This window comes from Camelus bactrianus, chromosome 14 (assembly GCF_048773025.1).
Source record: "Camelus bactrianus isolate YW-2024 breed Bactrian camel chromosome 14, ASM4877302v1, whole genome shotgun sequence".
Lineage (NCBI taxonomy): Eukaryota > Metazoa > Chordata > Mammalia > Artiodactyla > Camelidae > Camelus > Camelus bactrianus.
In genome coordinates this window covers 46,351,047-46,364,999 of record NC_133552.1, presented here as the reverse complement: position 1 = coordinate 46,364,999, position 13,953 = coordinate 46,351,047, and the positions used below count along the sequence as shown (strand labels likewise).

Genomic DNA, 13,953 nt, shown 5'->3' with positions numbered 1-13,953 from the left:
TACTGATGACGATCATGGTTGCTTTGTCAAAATAAACCTTTAGGAAGGTACCTAATAATATCAATAGGAGTCACCATTTATTTATTTTCTGTCACATGCTGAGCCCATCTTTACTCATGCATATTGACTGAACACTGACAAAATGATTCTAAATTACATAGCAACCTTAAAACTATGGGCGTCTGCATTTTCTCATGGTTTTTTTTTTTTAAACTTCTTTGACTTGCCAATAAGACGTGCAGATCATCAACTTTGTGCTAAACATGTTTGCCCTCTAGTTTCTTAGGTTGAGAGCTTACTGAATCATCTTCAGTCTCAGCAATTGAATGTCTTCAAAGTCTTCTGACTTCAAAGCTTTTAAGATTTAGAAGAGTTTATCTATGTTGCATACGCACTCTAAAGCCAAAGCATTATGTTTCGCCACAAAACTGAAGTCAGTTTTATAGCTTCTGAACTTTCTTACTTGAAATATCAAATTCTGCAAGTGTCTGAGCACTGGATATCTATAAGACAGGCACATGTATTTGTGGGAGGCAGAAAGGGAGTAACAGATAATCCTCTTTCCCCTTTAGAAGCTTATGATCTAATATCTTCATTACAATGTGTTTCTTGCTCCCTGCTCCTTCTGCTCCATGGTAAGGATGTGACCTACTCACAACACAGCTAACTGTATCATCACAACCCAGAAAGATGCGCTTCTCTGAAGTGTTGACTGCTAATAGTATCAGAAACTATGTTACATGGGATCTCAAAAATGACTCATATTTATTGAATTCAAATACAACAAGCTATCTATAAATAAGTCATCTTCTAGGACAACAACTATGGTCTAAGCCAAACACGATATAAAGAAATCGGAAACTTAACCTATGGTTCCTCAGTCCCTGTCTTGTTGTAAACAAAAGATAATATGATTAATAACAGATGATTGTTGTAATCTGAAAATAGACCTTCTGTAAAACTTAGGAAGAAAATCCTTCAACATTTTCAGAACTATACATCTCAAGGTCTTTAAGATGCCTGGAAGTGTCCAAGAACTCTTTGGAAGAATTAACCTGGGGATAAGTAGCTAAGATCTGATTGCTAAATCATGGGCTATAATGCAATGGCTAATTTTTAAATGATGGTCTAAAAGCCTTATTTACATTCATAGTTAAAATGAGAGCTTACCCCTTTCTTCTGGTGCGAAGAAGAATAGGGTGGAGATGTTATTATCCCCATTTTGCAGATGCGTAAACAAGTTTAGAAAAGGCAAGAAATATACCTAACGTTCCAACACCGCTGGATAGTCTGGCAAGTTAGAATTCAAAGTGAATCACTGGGGAATGAGGAAGGGGATGAGGGAACAATTGAGAAATAATAGAATTAAAAATTAAATGGAAATTTGTCATCTTGACAACCAGATAATATAGCAAAATACCTCCAGAAATTACTTTCAGAAATATTTCCTAATATTTAAGTATGTAGAAAAGTGGAGATTTTTCCATGCTGTAATTCTTAAATTTAACCTTTATGTATAGCTCTTATTAATATGATAGCAACATGGAAAATTAATGTTTGAAACTTTCTTTTCTTTTAGAGAGGAAACAACATTCAATGTCCGGTGACTTGGGCGCAAGGGTGGAGGTGACAGAAATGTCCTCATGTGTTCGCAGTGGGAATCATAGTGCATTACCAAGTGCATCTGATTTACAAAACAACACAATACTAGAACTATTTTAAAATGTTATATAATCTAAGCTAAGATAGGGAATCTGAGACCCAGAAAATGAAGTTACTGATGTAGACCTGAGCTTTATTCATTGTGTCATGATTACAATGTTTTCCTTAATATTTTCCTTATCTTAAGGGTGGCCTCTTAGTAGCTCCTAATTTACAGATGATGTGTTTCATAGTTAAAAGTGGTTAACAATTAAAATTTTCAACTAGACCAGTAGGTCCTATAAAAGGAAAGTGTTCCAAATTGCATTGTCAGTGCAGCCAGTAATGATGTGAAAATGGACAAGGTAAAAACGGGCATGAGGACTGACCATTTGAAAAAATGGTGAAAGAGACCAAAGCTACTCCTCTGCACCTTCCTAGACAATGTTCTCTTCCAGTCGAAGCCTAGAAATTATCTGACAGTCATCATCATTTGGGAGGAATTTTCTGTCAAGGTGGTTGTAAACTAAGATTAACAGACAACGGAGGAATGGCTGGTCTGGGTCTATGTCTCCCTGTGTATGGAATGGGAGTGAGGGTAGGGGTGGATTCTAATCATTCATTGACTCTCAAAGACAGAAGAAGTTTTTACCATCTAAAGGAATGGGAATGCATCCAAAATGATGAAATATCGAGCAATACGATTTGGTTCACAGCCACAAACATGTCAGTTTCTTCGAGACTGAAATGTTTCAAGTTATATATACTGAGACGAACAAGACCTGGCTTCCACTTTAGCACTGATCCATTGCAGGAAGGCTCTCTGACTTGTTCCCCTCTAATCATGTCATAATTGGGAGACAAGAAAATCACCAAATCTACCGGGAAAGGGTAATCAAAAAGGTTAAGCCCTAAATGCGTGGAATCCAATTCTGGCTCTGCCATTTTCCAGCTCTATTACTTTGGTATATTTTCTTAATTATTAGCCTCTTATCCAGGGTGGCAATGCTCTGATCCCAGGGAAGCCCTGGTTCATCCTTGTCCTTGATTGTCCTGTCTTTCCTTTTCAACAGTTTCTAATTATTTATATTCATTTTTTGATCACCCCACATCTTATTTCCTCTTTAGAACTTGGATTGATGATGCCAACATCAGAAGTGGTTGTAAGAATTAAACAAACGTGTGTGTGTGCACAAAAAATTGCCAAGCTGTATATATATACGGAATTTAAAAAACAAGAAATCCAAGAAATGAATATGAGGTTACTTCAGAATGGACATTCAATTGGTATTTTAAGATATAACCTCCTCAGCATAGGCAGAAGTGTATTTCCTGATCCTGGCTTTATTTGTCATAGTATGAACACATATGCTAAGTGTTTTTACCAGTATCCCTGTGTGGCAGAAATACACCCCATGTCCACTCAGGTATCCGATGACATGGATTTTTTTTTTTAATTTATTTTGAAGTCATTTAATATATAAAAAGTCTAGCAATGTGAATGCCAATTTTTGTGTGCAATCCAATGGGCTTTGTGATTGTTTATTTCTTTTTCCATCACTGGAAGGTGGGTAGCATGTAATATTCTCTCTGAATCACATGTGAAAAAGCACAGGTCTTGCTTCTTAAGCTGCAGAACCCCAGAGGATTCTTCTGCTAGAGTAACAGCTTGTGAAAATTCCTCCACAAGATAATGTGACTTAGAAAGGAAGACCCAAGATGACCCTTTAATTACCAACGTTAGAACTCAAAGCTCTTGGAGACTTAGGGGTTTTTCCACTCAATACTTAGCTAGCTAGATTAAGATGATGAAATAGCCTAAACAAACCAGTATTGATATTGTTTATGAAAAATGGAAAGGTACAAAATGAGTACTTTTGCCTCTAAAAAGACAGCCGTAAAATATTCACTTAGGTGAAAGTCAAAATGGACCCCTCATCTTTCTGACCTGTGTAGCAACAGCCTAGGTTTATGGCTACCTGCCCATCTCAGGAAGTGGTAATAACAGCCATTATTTTCCGTGGAAGCAATGCCTGTAACCATGTCATCCTCTGATAAATCATACCAATTGCATCTTATTATCTCACCAATAGTTCAATTAACTCACATCACCACTCAATTTATCAAATTAAAAAGGAAGGGTTTTGTGTGTTCTAATAATTGTTTCATTAACATAAAACTAGTTAAGAGCCACGAAGCTTCAGATCTTGATTCATGTTGTCTCCACGCAGTTTTGTTTTGATTTGCTCTGATGGTCGTACTAACATGACTCTTGTATTCTATTAGTTGTCATGATTATTCTTTCATTAACATATATATGGCTATTGAATGTGGCAGGATTTCACAGAAGACAAACACAATATTATGGAACAAAATGGTAACCATCATTCTGAAAGGCTGGGCATGTTTTTAAACTTTCTAAAGGCTTTAAAACAAGCATCGTTATCAGTTCAGTTATGGGAGTGTGGTCTTTATGAAGCAGCTATGTTGAATAATATATTCAAGGATTTTGAAGTTTGGAGCTGAAGCAATTTCACAGTAAATGTGGACTGTTTCTTAAAACTTTTTGTCTCAGCAGAATAGACAACAATTCTGTTGTTCCATTTTGCATAAATAAATCAAGTAGAAGCAATATTTGAGAGGTATTTGGCCAATAAAGATAATTTTGGAAATTTTAAGTCAGGTTATTACAGAACGTGACCCACATTTCAGTCACTTCACAGCTACCTCTTCTAAGCAGAGTTGTACAAACACACGTTTAAAGCCGTGTGCTGATCATCACGCACTGATGATAACTAAGATGTCCCAGTATACAACAGTTTACACAACTCTTCCCATTATTTTAATCTTAAGACAATCATTTCACTTAAAAATTATCATTCTCACCTTATAGATGTAGGAACTGAGGTTCACGCTGAGGGGTTACATTGTTCATGCTGAGTTGCCCCAGTACATTAAGACAAAAGTCTTAAAAAGTCTAGTTAAAAACAATAGCCTTGGAATCAGAAAGTCAGCTTTGTTGCCTATTTTAATTGAGAAGTCTTGGTGAATTCACTTAAAATCTCTGATTGACATATTTTTCATCTCTAAAGTGAGGGTCCCGCCACATAGCATTGTGATTGTGCTAAATGAGCTGTGTGAGTGAGAGCACTTGATACATCGTGTGCACTCTCAATAAACACTCGGTTTCTCCATGTGTGATGCCTTGTTGCCTTCCTTGTTTATTTAACCCACTACCAAACAGACCTGGACACTTGGGTCATGTTTCTGGTAATGTTCAAGGCTGATTCTATGCTGGTCTCTGTCTCCTGTATTCCTAATAGTGGATTTTCATGTCTACACCCATGGAGATCAGTGAGAATGGTACATTTGGCCACCTGCACTTGGGTAACCATAACCTCAAGATTCCTCATAGTGAATTCATCACTTTAACCCTGTTAGTTGTTATTTAGATTTCCCCTTCTCAGGACAGCCCTGTAATCCAGTATTCTTATTCCTAGTTTGAAGTCATTTTGTTACCATTGTCTCAGTCTTTGAGACTCAGAGCTTTCATGCTATTTTCAACTCTGCTCCCTACTTCATTCCCTGAATCCAGTTAGGTACAAAGTCTCATCCTGACAATTTTAGCTTTCAATTGCCTCTCACATCCTTCTCTTTCCTCACATTTCCAATTCCCTAACTCTAGTGCAGGCCCTTTGGCTACACAGCTAGACTGTTGCAAAACCTTTCAATTTGTTATCTTGCCTCTAATTAATTTCCATATCAACCTTATCGTGATTATTTCTAATTAACCTTCCAAAATAATACTTGACTCATGTCATCCTGTTCAAAACCTGTATCTTCCCAGTGCTTTCAAGACCAAGTCTAAACTCCCTAGCATGGCACTAAAGATCTGCCCTCACCGTTGTAATTTTGTTTCCCCACATGCCCGCATAAAATAGGTCTACTGCTAGTCCCAAGGTGCATCTGGCCATCATGTGACTCTGGAATTTTATTCTCACCATAGTGTCCACTTGGAATTACTTTGATTCTTCTTCCAGACTTTCTAAAACCAACCTCTTTCCACAACTATGATGACATCTTAGCAAAATAATAACTGATAGAGTGTTTTTCATTTGGCCCTATTTTATTCATTTTTCCTCCCTTTCTACTACTTCCTTCTCTCCACAACCCTATACTAAAAAATTTAAGGACTCTGAGTTTCACTCCCTTCAAACCCCCAGACCTCACAGCACACAGAGTGTGCACCACCAATGCATGCTAATTAAATTCTGAAAAACCATGCATGTCGCTAAACAAATACAGAACAGATGCTTAATATGTATTTTTCACTTAATTTAAAATTAGCTATAACCCCTTTATGAAGGACCAAAAAAAGAGCAGGTTTTATTTTTATAATGGAAATCTCAATTATAAGACGGAGTAATCAGCATCAGGAACTGCTACCAGTCTGTTCATTTACACCCGACATTGGCCCAGCACAGAGCACTCTCTATTTGAAACATGATGTAATAGATGGTTCAACTACAGTGCAGGTGTTCACAAGCAAAAGAGAAGAGTCAGCATAATTATCTAGTCAATTTGAGAAAAGACTCGTAATTTTGTGTCCCTTAGCTCTCATCTCCATCTTGAGGCATTAAAAGAACCCTTGTTAATCATGACCAAAGTGGTGGATAACACCAGCGAAGACCTATCAGGTGAATCCCGGGACTTTCATCTGCAGTGACTTGCTCCTTCCGGGTCACTGCCAAATCACACCCTTGGCAAGAATATTTCCAACAGCTCTGTCAAGATAATTTTTTAAACAATTTTAAAGCCCACCTGTTAGAAAGTTTTTTGACAAGTTGCTAAGGCTGCGCTCTTGGTCTGAATGTGCCATTTCCTTCACATCTCTCAAGTGAAAAATCACCAGAGATCTCACCAGTGGTTTCGCGTTCATCTGTGCTCGCGAGAGGCTTCAGTGGTTCATTAACGTAGGCTGATTCCCACTCCTGCTGCCTTTGATTCTGGGTTTAATATAAGCTTCCTATCTCTGTGACTGTCACGGGCATAACGCCAGCACAGAGACGGCAGCTCAGAAACCAGAAAGTTATTTGTCAATCACATAGAGGCGGCCTCATTAGTCATACTGAAAGAATAAATTAATAATGGTAATAATAAGGGTAACCTTTGCATATCACCCAAGTGACTTCTGGGGGTATTGTTTCTAAGTGGCTGTCAGTGTATAAAGACATCTCCTGTTACACATGGAATTAAAAGGGATTTTGTCCTGAGATCCCTTTTAGAAATGTACATTGATTCCGTATTACTCTTCGCCATTCTGTAGTTTTCTTCTGCCAGCTAACAATTGTTCTGCATGACCAACAGAGAATTGTAGCACCTTTGGTTGTGTCCATACTGAATGACTCATGATGCTGGAAAAGTAGCAAGTAAACAAAATAAGGCAACTGAAGTTGGGGATATGTGGATTTTACATATCAGAATCTCTTGATGGTGAGGAGACCTCTTTGGTATTTTTCCCAAAGAAGCAGTGGTTCGTTCACTCATTGGATAAACCGAGCACTAATGAAAAGCAACAGGGTCAAAGGATGCTTTAAAAATCCATTTGTCTCTCCTCGATGACAAAACACTGCCTAGAGATTTTTTTTTTCCAACAGAAGGGATGAAAAGATCTCTTTTTAAGTAGCTCAGTGAGGTAGGGGAGCAGAGAAGTTAAGAATGAGTTTAAGACACTAGTATAACCTGAGATGTCCCAGGTCTAAATCTGATCAAGCCAAGTTCCCATTTGACCCCAAATCCCTGAGATTTGCATTAAATATCTGGGCTTCAGGTGGTTCACATCAAAGCAAATAAATGGGCAACAGAAGACGGATGGCACACTGCTACCTCACATTTCAGCACTAATTAGATTAAAAAGAGAAGGGTACACCATGAACCTGGAGCAAAGAAACAGTATCAGTGGAAAAGCCAGTGAAATCTGAATAGTGTTTATAGTTAATAGTATTTTACCAAAGTTAATGTCTAAGTTTTGAGAAATTGATCGTCTTAAGGAACGTGTGTTAACATGACAGAAGACTAGATGGAGTGTTGACAGGAACACTCATGCTATCTGTGCAACTTTTCTCTCAATCTAAAATGATTCCCAAATTAAAAGGTAACACAAAGAGAGATAGGAGAGAGAGCAAGAATGATAAATCCCAATCCCTCTCCTGCTGTTGCATTGTTATTACAGGAGAAATAAAATCTAAAACAAGATTATCACTCACTAACATATCCCATCGACATACACGGACATTATAATCCCAACAATTTCCATAATTGCCAAAGTAAAGGCAACTGACTGTTACTAGGCTGGGTTCACGCAACCTCTCATGTCCAAGTTTCCTTTTCCTCTTTCAGCTTTGTATATACACGCCCTTCCCCATTTGTCTAGAAAATACATGCTCAATGTTCTAGATCCCAATTCATTAAAATAATTGAGAGTCCACAGCGTATAATAGCCATTACTCAGAACATGCATAAGGTTCGGTGACTAATTACAAATAAGGGAAAATACAGAATTGACCCTAGTACGCAACCATTAAATAGAGGTGTTATGTTCATTGTGTTCAAATTCAACTAAGGAAGGAGTAAAACTTACATGTTGCTGAAGGAAATCCCTTTTATATGATCTCTCCCAGTTTCTTAACTGCTCTATGCTTCAGTTCCTTCACCCAAAAATCGGAGCTGGCAATAACTTCAGGGTTCTAGGTTTGCCAAAAAGATTAAATGAGGTCATGTCAGCCCAGTTATATTGATAGTAAGCATTCAGTAACGTTTTATTAGAGTTTCTTTGTCACTTGGAATCCCAGTGCTGTAACATAAAAGCTATTGGTAAAAGCAAGGAGTAACAGATAGGAGATGGTGTAAACTTCAGGCCCTAAAGTACTCTGTGTGCCTTCTGAGCAGCATAAAACTGCTGTTAAATAGAATTGGCTACATGTAACAAGCCAGCATAAGTGGGTACATGTGAGATGAGCCCAAATTAGAGCTGAGCAAAATTAGCGTGCATTTCGAGTGCTGAGTTCTTACATATTTTTTCATAATGTTTGTTTCAGTCTTGAGGTACTCTACAAAGCTAATGGATGCAGACAACACAGCAAATAACGTGCCAGTGTAAACCCAGCTGACAGCTGCCTAGATCATCTGTCCCATTTCCGCTGCTTAGGTTGGGACAATTTAAAACAGGATTTAGAGTTCGTAGACAACATATTCTCTCAAAATAAGAGATGTTGCCAGTATTTTTCTTGGGAAGTTAAACAACAGGTGTTTGGCTTCTTGGATCCGTAGGTGTGCTGGGTCTTGGGTGCCTCCTCTTCCCAAATTAGAGCCTTCAGGGTCCTCTCTTAACCTCCAGTGACAGCATCACAGTGTTTAACACCACTAACTGGCACACACGATGATGTCCTGCCCTAAAGGGCCACTTCCTTTCTGGAATGCAAAAGCTGTATGGCCAAGATGAGCTCAGTCCCCTATGGGTGGGTTGGAAGCCTTATTGGGAAAGGTAGAGGCACCCGCTCTTCAAACATTCTCTTCCCATCTTGTTTTTGTTCCGAGTCACAGCCTTAACACACCATCTGCTTGATCAATTCTGCCATCTAGTGGGCACTTCCCATGCCACCACTTTCCCGCGTGGGCTTTCCCCGTCTGATACACTTGAGGGTCAGGTAGGTGTCCGTGCCAGCTGGTAGCGGGTGGGGACGTGGGGGAGGGAAACAGTAACCTTCCCACAAGAAAATAATCATTGGATTAAAAAAGGGAGAGGTTCCTGGGCCCTTACCTCCCGAAAGCCAAGCAGGTAGGAGTCACGCTGTGCGATGTGGCTTCAGATCAGCCGACAGCAGCAGGCCCAGAGACCACCTGTTAAGAGAAAATCCCCAAATCTTCAAAGGCCTTCCAACGCCAAAAACCTGAGATGAAAATCCTCCTGCGTTTCAGACGTCTTTGAAGGCAGCCCCTAGTCAGCCCTGCCCGCTCCTTCCGCTGAGTGTGCCCCCTCTTTGGGCTCCACGCTGATTTTTTTTTTTTCCTGAAGAAAAAGAAAGGTTATTTGTACCTCTACAGACATACAGGGAAGATGTATGATTACCTCTAACTCAACACCCTTTGCTCCCTAATGTAGTTTACCTACCTTGTGTTGGAAAACTCTGATATTAGTGAATTGTCATGTATTTTAATCATCAAATTAAGACAATGTACTAATAAAAATACCACTCATAATTGAGACTGCAATATCATTTATATTGCCATTCAAAAACAGGTATGGAAATCTTTGGGATTTAATACTGAGTTGGGAAAATAATTATTTCAGTGGTTACTGAAGTATTTCCAGAATACTGATTTGAAAAAGCAAGCAATGGAAGGCTTAGTCAATAAAAATTAAATTTCACTACAAACCAAAATATCAGGATAGTTCACAGAATTTCAAATAAACACAGAATTCAACAGGAAATTTTTACATTATGTCATCACTGATTGTAAAACAACTTAAAAAATTTCCCCAAGAATCAGCATGGTGAAGGCTGCAAAATAAAAAAAAAAAAAATTCCACAATATTTTTCTTGTCATAAAATAAATACCAGTTACTGATGGGACATTTTATAGAGTACAAATCAGAAAATAATGATAAAAATAATATAGAAAATAATCATTTGTTTCCCCACTCTCCTGTTCTAAATACTGTTGATGGATACATATTTTGTACTAACCTTTTGATGGTTTTTAATTGAGGTGCTTCTTGTTTTGTGTTTCTGCTGACTTTCACTTATTGCTATCATTTCCTTACAGTTTATAATTTTATTATGAGTTCATCTTTAGTTGGTATTTTATTATTACTACTTTTGTGTGTGTGTGTGTGTGTGTGTGTGTGTGTGTGTAGTTTATTTGTTTTTCCTAGGGAGGTCTCATACACTCTGCATTATGGAAGAGTCCATGTGTTTGCTTTCACAGGATGCCCCAGAGATTTTGTCAGTCTAGGACTAGATATTGCACTAATTTCTCAGCTTGGGTATCATACACAACATGGCTGTATAAATTTGGACTCTATATTTAAAGTTCTTATTTCTCACGGGAGATATATTTATTCATCCATTTTAAGAAAGTGGGGGTCCTTCCCGGCTCCTGGCTTTATCTTCTGTGCTTCTATATTTGATTCCATGGATCTATATTTGATCGTCAGTATCCCAAGGACCAGAGCCTTAATTCACATGCTTATAACTTGACTATGGTTACTCTCCTTAACTCTGCACTAGGCGTATTTTTGTCTTTCTTTCTAACTCATTTTGTACTTTTGCTAAAGCAATACTGTTATATTTTACATAGCCTTTCATGAGTTTTAGTTGAGAGGAAGTGGTTCATATTAGGTCAGTCTACCATTTTGCTGGAACTCAATTCTTTCCCTGTTTGTATGTTACCTCATATAGTTGAAATGGCACCCTTTGTCCTTACACCAAATTACTTCTTAAATTAGAAGAAAAATAAGTCATGTCATTCAACCCCTTCCAAGCTTCCAGGGTCAGAATCTAAGTCCTGCTCCATCTGTCCATCTACTTAGACGTATCCAGCACTGCCATCTGTTTCTAACGTGTTTTATATTATGGTGTTGTGACCACTGCTTTTTGACATTTATTAAGAACCACTAGAGTGTAAAAGCACCAAAATGTATAAATAACAGACTTAATATTCTTATAAAAAGCAAGTCATTCACCACACAATTATAGGGAATTACATTAAAATCTATGCACTCAATATTTCATAGCTGGAAACTACCTTAAAAACCATCTCATTGTAACCATGTTTTTATAAATGAGAAAAGCAAGGCCCTGAAGGTTCAAGAACAATTTCCTAAGGTCTCTGTGATACCTCTACCAAAACAGCACTAAGGCACTAAGTCTACTGTTCAGAATCAACCTGACATTCTCATGTTAAAATAAGTACCTCTTTGATCAAACTGACTCATCTCTTCATTAAACGTATTAATAAATCTTTGTGCAATTATCTGGGGATGTGGACAATGGTCTATGCGATGTATAACATTTCTGTTTCAGTTTTCTAAACTTTTTAGAGCTCACTCATGTACTTGGCTCAAACAATTTCACCATTTTCTTTTTAAAATTTCAACATAATTAATGGAAACATGACAAAACACCAACTAACAGCCTTTATAAATGAATACAAGTCATTCTGCACGTACATTTGTAAATGTTTTATCAACATTATATGATATTATTAAAACCCCTGATTATATAAAATCACATAAATTTTTCTTCTCTCATTTTACTCTTAGTTTTACTTTTGTGTAATCTGTGTTTCTTTTTATCTTTTGTTTGTTCTGATGTGTATTTTATGGGAACACAGAATCCTATAAAGACAGCATGATAAGATCAGGACACAGCTAAAGCGATTACTTTCACAGCCATTGCCTGCTCCTAGACCTCAGTCAGAAAGTTTTCTGTTCACCAGGATTTCAGGATAATATTTTATCTTTTCCCCAAGTGACTCGACTCTTTTTTTTTTTTTTTTTCCTGAAAACCTGGAGATACTTTAAAACTTTTAATGGCCAATGTTTTCTCTAAGACAAAAGTAATAACTCTATACACAATTTCCCTAAGATGTCAGTTATACCAATATAAAATTAGCAACAAGGTTTAAGTAGATTGATTCTTAATTCTGAGTATCTGAAAAGAATACATAAACAGTGATTTTCCCAAGGGCCAACGCTAGTGCTGGGCTAGAACGGCAATCTAAAATTCATTTGGTATTTAGATGAGGGCAGATATTAGTTTCTTCCCCAAACATATAACCCCCTGGCAGGCATTTTGAATTTACTCACTCATTCAAGAGATGGTATTTAGGATGTGATTTTGGTTTTTTTTTTTCAAAAACTGGCACAAAGATTAGGTAACTAATATGTGAAAAGGCACATTGATAATTAAAATGCTACAGGAGGCCTGGCTCTCCAAGGTTTGGTTTTAGAAAGTGGTGCATGCCAGATGTTTCAGAGAAAAGCATAAAATCTACATTATGTGCCTAATTGTACTGTATTGCATCACAGAGACGGGGATTTTTTTTTTCCCCTGACCACAGCTGGTGATAGCAATATGCCCTGAAGCATGAAAGAACCAGGCACCCTGAATACAGGGCTGCTCCTCACTATGCTTTTTCTGGAAGGGTAGGGGGAAATTTTAGGCTTCAAAAGTCTCTATCTACACAAACATAGCACTCTCAGTTTAACAATATCTGTGGCCATGGGTTACATACCAACCAGATTAGCCACTATGGTGAGGAATGAACTGGGGAAGGAAGCACCTGGCAGGAAAGCAGACACTCTTGCAGATCTGGGTACTGGACAAACCATGTTTATAAGGGGGTACCACTGGGGCTCCAAAAAGTCCCTGGTATTCATGAGGATCTTGCCTTGTTAAAACATGTCACAAAATTGAGCTGGTCCCCATAGGCTACTCTTCTCTCATTATGTCAGGAGCTGGCCATACGAAGGAGGGAGGAGAGGAGGGGAAAGTGTTAACATGGAGTAGTTGTGCCTTTCAAACTGACACTCACTGTTGCCCTAGTAAAACCAGAGTAGAGCCTTCCAGCCTTGCTCCCTGATACATTCTTACCTAGAAAGAGAGCATTTCCATGTCAGCAAAGAATTCTATCTAGATATGGTGTCTATTGCATCTTATACAAAATAATTTGGGGATGTCCAAATGTCTGGGGTTAATTTCTCCATTTTTTCCTTTCCTGTTAAAAACATAATGCAAGCTATCTACAAGGGATATCCAAGTGTTCGAGGGAATTGCATTCCATATGCCATATTCAAATTTTGTATAGGATAACACCTGTCTCCAAAAAGGAAGTGGATTATTTTTAAAACACTTATTAAACTTAAATTTTTTCTTTAAAAAATTAGTCTTTATACGCTAAATTATTATTACATAAAATTGTACATAGCTAAATACTCAGCTTTTAAGGTACTCAAAAATTTTAATCTGTACACATTTGATGATAGATGGAATATAAGTTGCTTTTTATTTTGAAGTTAGTGAGAATGTCCTAGAGGAGTTAAATAACTTTCCTTTTCTTTATGTTTCAATATAATAACTTTGCCCCTCAAATTTACCATATTCTGCAATATTTGCATTACGTAGTCATGGAACCAGCATGGCGGGCAGAGGTCCTGTTTGCTTTCCCAGGATACATCATCAGCTTTCATGTTCCTACTGTTCTTCCTCAGTCTTTTCACTCTCTCTCTGAGTTCTGTCTCATTCTCCT

At 37.7% G+C, this 13,953-nt stretch overlaps 1 long non-coding RNA gene across 1 annotated transcript in view; it reads right to left on the bottom strand.

Moving 5' to 3' along the window:
• Positions 1-8,043: 8,043 nt before the first annotated feature.
• Positions 8,044-13,953, bottom strand: part of LOC123613869 (uncharacterized) — a 172,370-nt gene continuing 166,460 nt past the window's right edge. Inside the window, exons 6-7 of the long non-coding RNA XR_012511741.1 lie at positions 9,461-9,540; positions 8,044-8,387 (exon numbers count right to left, since the gene is read on the bottom strand). This is a non-coding gene — a long non-coding RNA (uncharacterized LOC123613869). The remainder of the gene's footprint in view (positions 8,388-9,460; positions 9,541-13,953) is intronic.